The following is a 12,350-nucleotide window of genomic DNA, read 5'->3' on the forward strand; positions in this document are numbered from 1 at the left end:
CTTTTACCCAAACATTTTTATTTTTTCTAATTTTCTAATTAGGAAGATGAAATCATCAAAACAGATCATGAAGGTTAGTTAATTTTAAAAAAATCAATATTAGGATAAAATGGATTATTAATAAATGATGGTTGAGTTAGCCCTTTTGAATTGAAATAAATCTAGCCTGCAGCCTGTTTTAGATGTCCCACAAGCTATAAGTGGTCTTTACATTTTTTAAGTGTCATTAAAAAAAGAGAGGGAAAAAAAAGGCTATAGAACCGGCATGTGGCCTGTCTAAAATATACATTAATACTGTCTGGTTCTTTAAGAAAAAGTTTGCAACCCCAGATCTAAAAACCATAATTACAAGCAAAACAAGGTAAATTTCAAAATAGATTTCCTGTTTCCTCAATTTAAATAGAGCTATGAAATAAATGTTTGCATTAATAGATATTTGAAATTTTAATTTTTAATACTTTACTGGAGTATACTTACATGCAATAAATTGCACATATCTAAAATATAAGATTTAATGAATTTTCCCATGAAACTATCATCCCAATCAAGATACTAAACATTTCTATCACCTCCAATAGTTTTTTCATGCTTCTTTGAAATTCATCTCTCCCTTCATCCCATCCCCAGTCAATTATTGACCTTTCCGTCATCATAGGTTAGTTTGTGTTTTATAGAATTTTATATAAAGAAACCACAGTACTTATACTTTTTGTCTGGCTTCTTTCACTCAGCATGATTTTGAGATTCATTTATTTGTGGCATTTATTTGTAGTTGGTTTCATTTTATCACTGAGTAGTATTCCACTGTATGGATATACCAGAGTTTGCTCATCCATTCACTTTTTGATAGATACTTTTCTTAGATAAATACACTGGAGCAAAATTTCTCAGTAATATAGGAACTGCATGCTCAATTGTATAAGAAATTGCCAAACTGTTTTCCAAAGTGTTTGTAAGACTTTATATTCCCTACAATCCTTGATCCACATCGTTAACACGTGCTATTGCCATTTTTTTTTTAGCACTTCTACATGTGTGTGTAATGAGATCATAATGCTAATTTGTATTAATATTTTCCTGATGGCTAGTGACAAAGACTCTCCCTTTGCTAACCTCTAGTCAAGCTCTTCTGAACCCTCTTTTCTAGTAGGCCTGAAGCTTGGCCTACAACACCTCAGCCTCTCTGCAGGAATGATTCCATCAAGCCAACTCCCCCTCCACCAAAAGACTTGAACCAACACTAGCATAGTTTCTAACAGCTCAAGGCCACATCTAGGATGACCCCAGCCTCCCTTAAAGTGCTTGCCTGAGAAAGCTCAGTGCTGCCAGGAGCATTTACTATTTGTTTTAGCCAAACCTGACAATAGATTAATAGGCCTCTGATTTCCCCTTAGAGTGGTTCTTTTCTCTTTTTAAATTATTTTTTTTAATTGACACACTGTAATTGTACATATTTATGGGGTACAATTTGATGTTTTGATACATATCTATGTTGTATAACAGTTACTTCAGAAAGCTTGATATTATGAATCCTTTGTCTGAGCTTTAAGTTGTAAATTTACCACCCAAAACTGTTTGCTCAAGGACCTGAGAACCATTTCTTTGAAATGAAAACATTCAGGGAAATAACTCTTGTTTTTTCTTTCAGTTCTAGGTGGAGGATAAGGGCCTAGCTTGCTTATAAAAGTATGAGAAGTTTGACCAACCTGGGTGGCCTGGTCATATTAACTACCCTACCCTCTTCCTGCTCTCCCTACATTTCTACTTCCCTTACTCTGCTCAAGCCCCCACCGTTCCTGCCCCTGCTCTTTCATTCTCCTATAAATGCCCGGTCACCTTCTGTACAAACTGACTTTTTAATGTGCTTATTGGCCATTCATATATCTTCTTTCATGAAGTGCTTGTTCAAATCTTCCCCATTTAGTATTGCCTTCTTCTTATGGAGTTGTAAGATTCTTCATGTACTCTGAATACATGTTCTTTTTCATAGACACACACACACATATCAGATAATTTCTACTAGTCTGTGGCATATCTTTCATTTTTTTCATGGTAACTTTTGAAAACCAAAAGTTTTTAATTCTGATGAAATTTAGTTTATACATTATTCTTTTATAGTTTTGTATTAGCCAGGGGTCATCAGAGATACATAGTCAGCTGGATCTGTGTGTGTGTGTGTGGCGGGGGTGGGGGGTGGGACAGAGAGAAAGAGAGAGAGAGAGATTGTGATTGAGGAGGCTTGGTGAGTCTCAAATCTGATAGCATAGGCTGGGCAGGCTGGAGACACAAGGAAGAGTTGCAGTTCGGGCCTGGAGGCCTGTTGGTGGCAGAATTCCCTCTTCTTTTGTTCTATTCAAACCTTCATTTGATTGGATGAGGCCCACCCACATTATGGAGGGTAGTCTGCTGAACTCAAAATCCATTGATTTTAATGTTAATCTCATCTGAAAAACACCTTCACAGGAACATCCAGAATAATCTTTGAACAAATATCTGGGCACTGTGGTCCAGCTAAGTGGACACATAAAATTAATCATCACAGGTTTATACTCCATGTGACCTATCTAACTTGTCTTTCTTCTAAGGGTTTTATACTTTAACTTTTAAGTTTAAGTCTATGATCAAGATAATTTCAAGATAATATATGATAAAAGGGCTGGAGTTTATTTGATTCCATATAAATAACCAGTTGTTTCAGCAACATTTATTGAAAAGACTACCCTCTGCCCCACTGCATTACCTTAGCACCCTTTTCAGAAATGAATTGGCTATAAAGTATGGGTTTTTTTCTGCACTCTCTACTATGCCCTTGATCTGTGTTTATATTTTTATGATAATAATCACTATCTTGGCTTTTTTAGCTTTATAATAATTCTTAAAATCAGATAATACAAATCATCTTACTTTGGTTCTTACTCTTCTAAATTGTGTTGGCTTTTCTGGATCTCCTACGTTTCTATTTAAATTTGAGAATCAGCTTGGCACTACTGGAATTTTGAGGGATATTCTTCTCCTTCCTACTCTCCTTACCCTCCACCATGTGGGAGAATGCATATGCCCTGGCTGTGTCAAGAGGTTAAAAGTAATTTTGACTCAAGCAGAAAACTGCTGACTAGAGGTGAGAATCAACCCCATCAGGCTCCAGACTTCTAAACTTCAAGTTTATCCTAGAATATACTTCAGTATCCTCATAATCCATAATCCTGCTCCCATTGTTGATTCATCAATAATCAGACAATTGATTATGGAAATGGTTGAGAATATTGAACTGCAACATAAATGATTTGATCTCTCTGCCTCTTTCTATTCCTAATCCTAATCTATACTCTGTAATATTTCAGAGAAATGGTTCTAAATTAAAAATCAAATTATATCATTCTCCTGCTAAAAATCCAAGAACTGGCCTTCTTTTCTTCCTTCCTCCTTCCTTCTTCCTTCTTTCCTTCCTTCCTTTCTTTCTTCTCTTCTACTATGTAGTACTCACCCTTCAAAACCAAACTATCTTTTTATTTTTTAAGAAAAGTTCCCTAATTTCTATTTTTCCTACCCCAGACAGGGATAATTATCCCTTCTATAGGATCTACTACACTAAATTCTTACTATCTGTTTTCTTGATTGTCTCCCATTGAGTCTAACTGTTTGATGATGAAATCTAGTATTGAATAAACACAGAGCCTCACTAAATCAATGTACAGTAAACGTTTGCTGAACATTAATTGGCCAGTTAAGATCATGTAGGAAAAGCTCGGGTGCCAGGAGAAAGTTCTCTAGATCCATAAATTAATTTTCTCAGCTGACAGAAAAAGATGAAATACTGAGTCACACAAAGCAATATTTACTAGAGAAAGGGCCTAGTTCACAAGAGTAATGAGGAAAGAAGAGAAGACCAATTGTGTGTCCAGTAGCTGCAAGAATTGCAGTTTCCAACTAACACTAGAATGATGATGCCTAGGACATTGAATGTCTGCTTCCCTGGTGACTATGAAAATTAAGAGAGCAGGAGCTCTAAAATTCTAGTTTGGATTTAAAGGTAGAAGGCAGAAAAGCAAAGGACAAGACAGAAAGTAAAATAGAAGTTATCTTTTAAAAGCTTAACACTTACACAAAGTCAGGACAAAGTGAATGCATTGGATAACATGTACAAGTACTTAGAGTCAGTCTAACTTTATGAAGTGGGTTTTCCCAGGATCTGCACACACTGAAGTAAATTAGCTTTGCCCTCTTATCAACTGACCAAACTCATATTTGGCTGAAGAGTGGCAGCCAAGGAGAGGCATGGGGGAGAAATGAAAAAAAAGAGGGAACTTGGGGGCATGATCTTTAATGGAGATGCTATGGGGGTATTGGATAAAGGCAACAGAAAGTTAACAGTAAAGAGGAGCTTTCTATCTGGTGACATCCTGAGCACGTCTCATCACGTAAACACCTCAAGCACGTTAAGTACTGGCGCTACATGAAAGCACTCACTTCATTACTTCAAATAACTTGAAAATAGGAAAAGTAAGTGATTTCTGGGAAGAAATCCAAGAAGTATATCTCATAAGCAGTTTTATTTGCTCAAATCATAACCTTAGATATTCTAGGAATGGAAAATTAATCAAAGATACATTCATGTAAAAAAAATACTTGAAGATTGGAGCCACCCAAATGTGGATAAGTTTGATCTCACTAAATGGAGGGTAAATGTTCAACATAGCAGTCATTCTGAGGAAAATACATTCAATGTTAATGATAAAACAATAGAATTCTCTTTTGATTCATGCATATGAATTGTCAGTATGTACAGGTAAAATATCACTGGACTAAGATACTTTAGATTGAGGGTTAGTCCTAGTTCTGCTGCAGACATAGAGCAAACTACTGAAGAAGAACACAAAATATGAACCCTTCCCCAACTCCCATTCTTAGCTAATCCCTCCAAAAGGCAGTTTCATATTTATTACCTTAATAAATTGAGAATAAATAATAAAATATAAGACCTTGAAGTTGAGTTTTCTAATAAATAACAACATGAGAAAACTTTGAAAGCCACATATTAGTATTTCCATTTTACTAATTAAAAAATTAACTTCAGATAAATTAAGAGATTTACCAAAGTCACATAGCTAATAGTGAAGGCAAGCCTAAAATACAAGTCTAATTTCCAAGCTGTGTTTCATATAACATACTATCTTCCTTAATTACTAACTTATTTACCCATTCAGCTACTCATAAAAACTTATTGAGCACCTACTATATTCCAGGCATTATACCAGAAGCTAGAAATACAAAAATAAATAAGACATAATCCTTGCCCCCAGCGAGCTCACAATCTAAAAGGGAAGAAGACATGTAAATAAATGTAAACTGTGTCACTGGCTATTATTCTCATCTACAATTACAAGAACAGAGTGCTCTGCAAAGATACCTCCCAAGATCCTCAAGTATTCTGAAGGATCCCACAGGTCTCCTGAATAAGTCTTATTAGCTCTTGGGAGTTTGAGAAATAGTGACCAATGGTCTGTAATGGTAAAAGATATCATTTGACTTGCATGGTTGTGACCTACACAGTTACACTTCTTAATATTTCACATAGTTGCTAACTAATTTCACCTAAAAATTTTGTTCCCGAGATTTCTTTTCTTTTTTTCTTTTTTTCTTTTTTTTTTTTTTTTGAGACAGAGTCTCACTCTGTTGCCTGGGCTGAGTGCTGTGGCGTTAGCCTAGCTACCTCAAATTCCTGGGCTCAAGCGATCCTTCTGCCTCAGCCTCCTGAGTAGCTGGGACTATAGGCATGTGCCACCATGCCCAGCTACTTTTTTCTATAATTTCTTTGTATTTTTAGTAGAGACGGGGGTCTCACTCTTGCTCAGGCTGGTTTCGAACTCCTGACCTTGAGCGATCCTTCCACCTCAGCCTCCCAGAGTGCTAGGATTACAGGCATGAGCCACCGCGCCCGGCCCTGAGATTTCTTGAAAATATAGAAGATATTACTGCCCATGTTCCTACATGACAGTAATAGACTAGAACTAGGTAGTAGTTGTTCGTTGTAGACAAAGTATACAGTATCCAGTTAATCAACAACCTACCTCTATTGCTTGTTTCAGTGAATTAACCTACTTTATTCATTTACTTTGCCTGCCTGGCCATCAGCCAAATGTTCCTCTACTCCAGCTCTGACCTTCTCAACTGGTTACCATTGTATTAAGCTCTAAAAACTTTCAGTGATTCCATGGAATCCCACAGGATAATTCTTCTGCAGGTGAATCTTAGAAAAATTCTGTGGTCAAATGAAGAGACTTTTGTGCCATGCTCTCTAGGAGGGATACAAAACAGTACTGGTTTTTGCAAAAAAAATTCCATTTTTTACTTATACTCCATAGGGTTCACGTATAGGTCCATGGAACTGAGTGGAAGTTGTCAGTCAGGGTCCAGTCCGGAAATAGAAGCCACGTTAGTTATTTTAACAGAAAGAATTGAATAGAGAACTGGTTACGCAGATATTTGGACACCAGGGCTGGGGAACAAACAGGAAAGACTGGTACTATTCCAACCTCGGAGTTTGGAGGAGGAGACCCACAAAGGCACTCAAAGTGCTCAAAGGCACTTGCCTTTGAGAAGTTCCAGCCAGCTCCCACTGGTACCTCTGAGGAGGATTTCTAGTCAACTGCTGTCCTTGAGCAAAGTGCTGCCACATAGGCACAGAACAGAGAGCAGAAGGGAGCAGGTACCTTCTCCCTCCTACTGCCTTCCCATCCCCCCCCTTGTACTTCCTACAGGGGAGCAGAATCCCAGCCCCAGCATCACAGAGACTAGTGCAAAAAGCATCCATTTGGAGTTCAGGGATAAGAGCTTAACAGTAGCACACTGACATAATGCGGTCCTCGAATGGCCCTGCTCTGTAACAACCAAGGCTTTGTTATAGAACACTCTGCTTATTCTTGGCCTTTCTTCCCTTGAGTTGAGTTTTCTGCCACAAGAGCCCTCGGTCCTTGATACAAACACGTTTGTGGAAGCTCTGCTGGACCTGTAGGATTATCTGACATAACGACTTCCACAATACAAACAGCTGAACCTCAGACTGGAGACCTCGCTACACAAATAATTATAATAATACGTGATTAATACTGATTGTGGGTATATACAGCATGCAAGGGTGAAGAATTCAAAGAACAGGTGACATTTGACCAGCATCTTGAAGGATGATTGGGAGTTTCCCAGAGGAGGATGGAAATGAGTTTAGTGGATAAATAAAGCAGTACCTGCAGCGTTGGAGGCCTGAGTAGAAAAGGGGTACTGGGGAACCCCAAGTTGATTGGCCTGCTGAGGACTCGGAGTAAATATGGAGATATGGCAGCAGATAGTATGTGGAACCCGGGAGACTCTCCTTCTCCCCCGTTCTCATCTCAGCAATCACCAAGTCCTAAAGATTCTGCCTATTCTGAAAAAAGTCTTAAATGTGTTTCCTCCTGTCCATTCCCTCTGTCACTGCTTCACCTCAGCCCACATCAAACCTCACCTGGGCCAGCAAGCCTCTATTGTGGCACATGGCAATTACAATTTCTCCTGCACACTGCTGCCCAAGTGATATTTCCAGACACAATAGGAGCAAGTCTTCTCTCTGCAAGCTTCCCTAACCCTTTCATAAAGCCTCAATTCCCAAGTGTGACCTACAAGCCCCCCATGATCTGACCCCTATCTATCTTTTAACATTCTCTCCTTCTCCTCATTCCTTCCACTTTATATTCCAAGAAGGGTGCATTATTGCGCTGCTCCCTGTACACAGCCCTGCCTCTGCTTGTGCCTGAAATGCTCTTCCAACCTCTCCCCTTGTCTGCCTCCTGGTCTTTAGTAAATCCCATCTGAGATGTCACCACCTTGAGGAATCTGTCCTAACCCAACAGGTAGAATAAATCACCCCTCTCTAGAGCTATTTCTGTGGCTTCTAATGTTATACACATCATGCATATCATAATCATTAGCTTTAAGTTTACTTTCCCTGATAAATGAGTTCTTGGAGAAAATAATTAATATATATTTTCATTTTTAATATCTCCTATGCTTGACGATTGCTGGCATTCAGTAAAGTCAGGATATTGTGAAGTATCTGGTATGCTAAGTTAAGAAGGGTTTGGCTTTTTTCCTATAGGGAAAAGAAAATGCTTTTCTCTCTTTCTCTTTCCCTTGCTCTCTTTCTCCAGGTAGGATGATGTACATATAAAAACTTTCCATAAGAAAAAAACATCTTTCTAAAATGCAAGTATCCATTCATGTGGATTTTAAAGTCTTTAATAATTTCTTCAGTACTTCCACGTGTTGTTTTTTTTTTAATCCTGGTATGTGGCTCTTTTCTGAAATCCTTTAGCATCCCAATCTTTATTTCTCTGCTGCATAGTCCTATCCAGTTCCGTCATTAGTTCCTACCATCTTCTCTCCAAAGTCCCGGGGATTGCTTTTTTCCTCCCTCCAAGAAGTTTACAGGAACCTCCCTGTTTTTCTTAACCCTTTGCACTCACTTGCTTTTTTCTCATTATCCACTGGACATTATCCACACTTGACATCTGAGTGCAAAGGGTTAATTAAAGTCACAGTCCTCATCCACAGCAGCAGGGCCGTCCTTGGTTGGTCCTAGCACAGTGATTGCCTGCAGGGACAGGAAGGCACAAGAGACAACTGTGGACAAAACCCGTAATAAACAATGCCCCCCTCCTATTCTGTAATCTTTTGGGGTCTTAGCCTGTAGCACCATATTGAAAAGGGGCTAACGCCAGGAAGTGCAAAAGTTGGGGCAGCGGGGAAAGGAAATGGAGGTAAACATTTTAAAAGATCCTTAAAACATAACCTTCATTTAATGAGAAAATCGGGGGTGCATTCATGTTAATGGCTCACATAAATCACCTTCTTTGAGAGGAATTCAAATGTGCATTTAGGAAAAGACACTAACATTTTCCAATCGTTTAGTGGTGTGCAGAGAAAAAGAGAAATTAGGTAAATGGTGGAGATAATAGGTTTTCACCCCCCCTAGGGGCTGGTGTAGCCCAAGATAATGCTAGAGTTTCCATTTTAGCTAGGCGCTGATATATTTCATGCTTACATTAATCTTCAGGCTTCCTACTTCCAAAAAGGCACATAAATGGGGCCATTTTCACTACGCCCAGCTGTCTGCTTACTTTGTGGCTTGTTCTCATATATGTCTACTGAACTTCAGACTGGTATTTATTTTTTTAAATTAATAATTACAAAGTAATTCATGGGTGCCGTAACAAGTTAAACAAATCAGAAGTATATAAAGAAAAAGTTAAAGTCTGACTCCCACCCATTCCAAATCCTAAGGTAACCGGTGTTAACAGGTTGATGAATATCCTTCAACACCTACGGCTACTGGGAGTGAAACTGGTGTGACCACTTTGGAAGGCAATTTGGTAATTGCTATAAAATCTGAATTGCACAAACTCTTTGATCCAACAATTACACATCTCAGAATTTGTCTTACAGGCATACCTGAAAACACAGGATACTCTTTGTAGTATTGTTTATAGTAGCAACAGTTTAAAAACACCCTAAAAGTCTGATTAAAGTCTGATTATGATGCATATTAAGTGTAGAATACTATATAGCTCTAAAATATAATGAAGTAGACTGATAGGAAATGAAAAACCAATGTCCAGAATAATGTTACCCGGCTAATTTTTTTTCTATATATTTTTAGTTGGCCAATTAATTTCTTTCTATTTTTAGTAGAGACGGGGTCTCACTCTTGCTCAGGCTGGTTCTGAACTCCTGACCTTGGTTCTGAACTCCTGACCTTGAATGATCCTCCCGCCTCTGCCTCCCAGAGTGCTAGGATTACAGGCAGAAGCCACCATGCCCGGCCTAGTCTCATTTTTTAAAAAGTCTTTTCCCCCAGTGAATTGAAATGCCAACTGTCATAGATTAACTTTCCACGTGTGCTAATTAATGTTACTTTGCTCCCTCGGATTCATTCTCTGCCCAGCCCTGTATGCTAATGAGCCAACCCTAGGGTCTATATCATCCAGGCCCACTTGCTTCCTGATTTAAAATTGGCTTTGGCCAACAGGACACACTGGCAGATCAGAGGTCAAAAAGAGAGAGTTGTCAGAATATTTCTTACCTCATTCCTTCCTTGCCTAGTCACCAAAGTGCCTCAACCTCCCCTTTGGTTCCCTTAACCCTGCCTAAACTCTACAAATAGACATGTCTCTAAGTTCTCTTCTAAGTCTCATTTGAATTTTATTTTTAGATTCACTATCTTTTCTTGTTTCTATTTTATGTGAATATGGCAGTTTGAGTACATTTTAATACATACCCAATTTAATATCTGGTTGTTCAAGTACTTCAATATTCATCTGCTCTTTCAACATTGTCTTGGAAATTTTAACATGTTAATTTTTCCACATGAAATAATTAATCTTGTCAGTTCAAAAAAATTAAAATTATGATTAATATTGCATTACATTTGGCTATCAATTTGGTAGAGATTATCATTTTTATGATGCAGGTTTTCCCATTATGGAACATGTATTTTCAAACACCTATTACAACCCTCAACTCAATATGCAGGAAGCAGATCAAATCAATTATTGCTCTTTCAAAATTCTTTATTTTTTAATTCCCTCTCACATAATAGTATTCAGAGTTACCCATGCTCAAAACCTAATGTCACTTTCACTTATTCTGTCATGGCCCACATCCAAACAGTTGCCAAGTCCTGTTAATACTAACTGAAAACTATCAAATTCTTTCCTCACCCTCTCAAAACTACAGACTCAAGTTCTCATCATCTCATCAATGAATTGCCACTTATAGCCCTTAATGGTCTCCAATCTCCAGCCTTCTTTAAGTCGATTTTTCACACTGTTCCCCAAATTAGAGTTTGAAAATACAGATGTGAAAATGGCATTCCTCTGCAGAAAACCTTCAATAGTTCCAATGTAATTAAGTCAAAACATCTTTCACATTCTTCTTCCACCTACCTTTCTGGTTCCTTTTTCTGCCATTTGCCACTCCCTCCCCAAAATACACACACACACACACACAGTCCCCCACACTCTAGCCACATGGGTTCATTTGTCATTTCCCAGACAATCTATTTTCTTTCTTTTTTTATTTTTTGAGACAGAGTCTTGCTTTGTTGCCCAGGCTAGAGTGAGTGCCATGGCGTCAGCCTAGCTCACAGCAACCTCAAACTCCTGGGCTCAAGCAATCCTACTGCCTCAGCCTCCCAAGTAACTGGGACTACAGGCATGCGCCACCATGCCTGGCTAATTTTTTTCTATATATATTAATTGGTCAATTAATTTCTTTCTATTTATAGTAGAGATGGGGTCTCGCTCTTGCTCAGGCTGGTTTTGAACTCCTGACCTGGAACAATCCGCCTGCCTCAGCCTCCCAGAGTGCTAGGATTACAGGTGTGAGCCACCATGCCTGGCCTATTTTCTTTCTGTCTTTTGCAATGGCCCTAGTCTCATGCTGTCCAATATGGTGGCCACCAGCCATGCATGGCTTTCAAGCATGGCCAGTCCAAATTGAGACATGATGTACTTGTGAAATGAACACTGAAATTTCAATTCTTTGTACCAAAATGTAATGCCAAATATCTTATTAATAATGTTTTATTAAAAAGTATTCTATGTTGAAATGATAATATAGCAGATATATTCGGTTAAAGAAAATATATTGTTAAAATTAATTTCATCTGTTTCTTTTTACTATTTTAATGTGTCTACTAGACAATCTGAAATTTCCTGTGTGGCTCACGTTATATTTCTATTAGAAAACACTGCTCTAGTCTATTTTTCTCCTTCTGATGAGATCTAATTTGTTCTTAAACCTTGGTTCAGATGTCACTGTGAATTCTCCTTTGTGAAGCCTTCCCAGCTCCCTCATTCCAGGTTAAATTAATTATTTCTACCTATGTCCCCAGAGCACTTTGCATATACCTCTATTGCAGCACTTACCTTATTATAATTTCATTATTTGTTTATATGTCTGTTTTTACCTTTTTTTTTGTATCTTTGTGTTCTTTGTTTCCTTAGTCTCTGAATAGGTTTAGTGCTCAATCAATTTGTGGTACTTAAGTTGGAGGAAGAACTAGTACTACCAAAAACTGAGACTAAGGATAATCATACAGTTTACCCCTAAGCTTATCACATATAAGACAGGAAAGGAAAACACCATTTTATGTAACTCTAGTAAGAGAAAACTTTCAGTTTGTCAGGAGACCAAACTTTTCCTAGCACTAATTCTAGGACAGATTTATTGCATGAAAATTTATATGAGACATTGAACCACATAGTACATCAGGTCTTTAATCAGGGGTTTACAGAAAATACAGAAATATTCCTTATATG

This window comes from Microcebus murinus, chromosome 10 (genome assembly GCF_040939455.1).
Source record: "Microcebus murinus isolate Inina chromosome 10, M.murinus_Inina_mat1.0, whole genome shotgun sequence".
Classification (NCBI taxonomy): Eukaryota; Metazoa; Chordata; class Mammalia; order Primates; family Cheirogaleidae; genus Microcebus; species Microcebus murinus.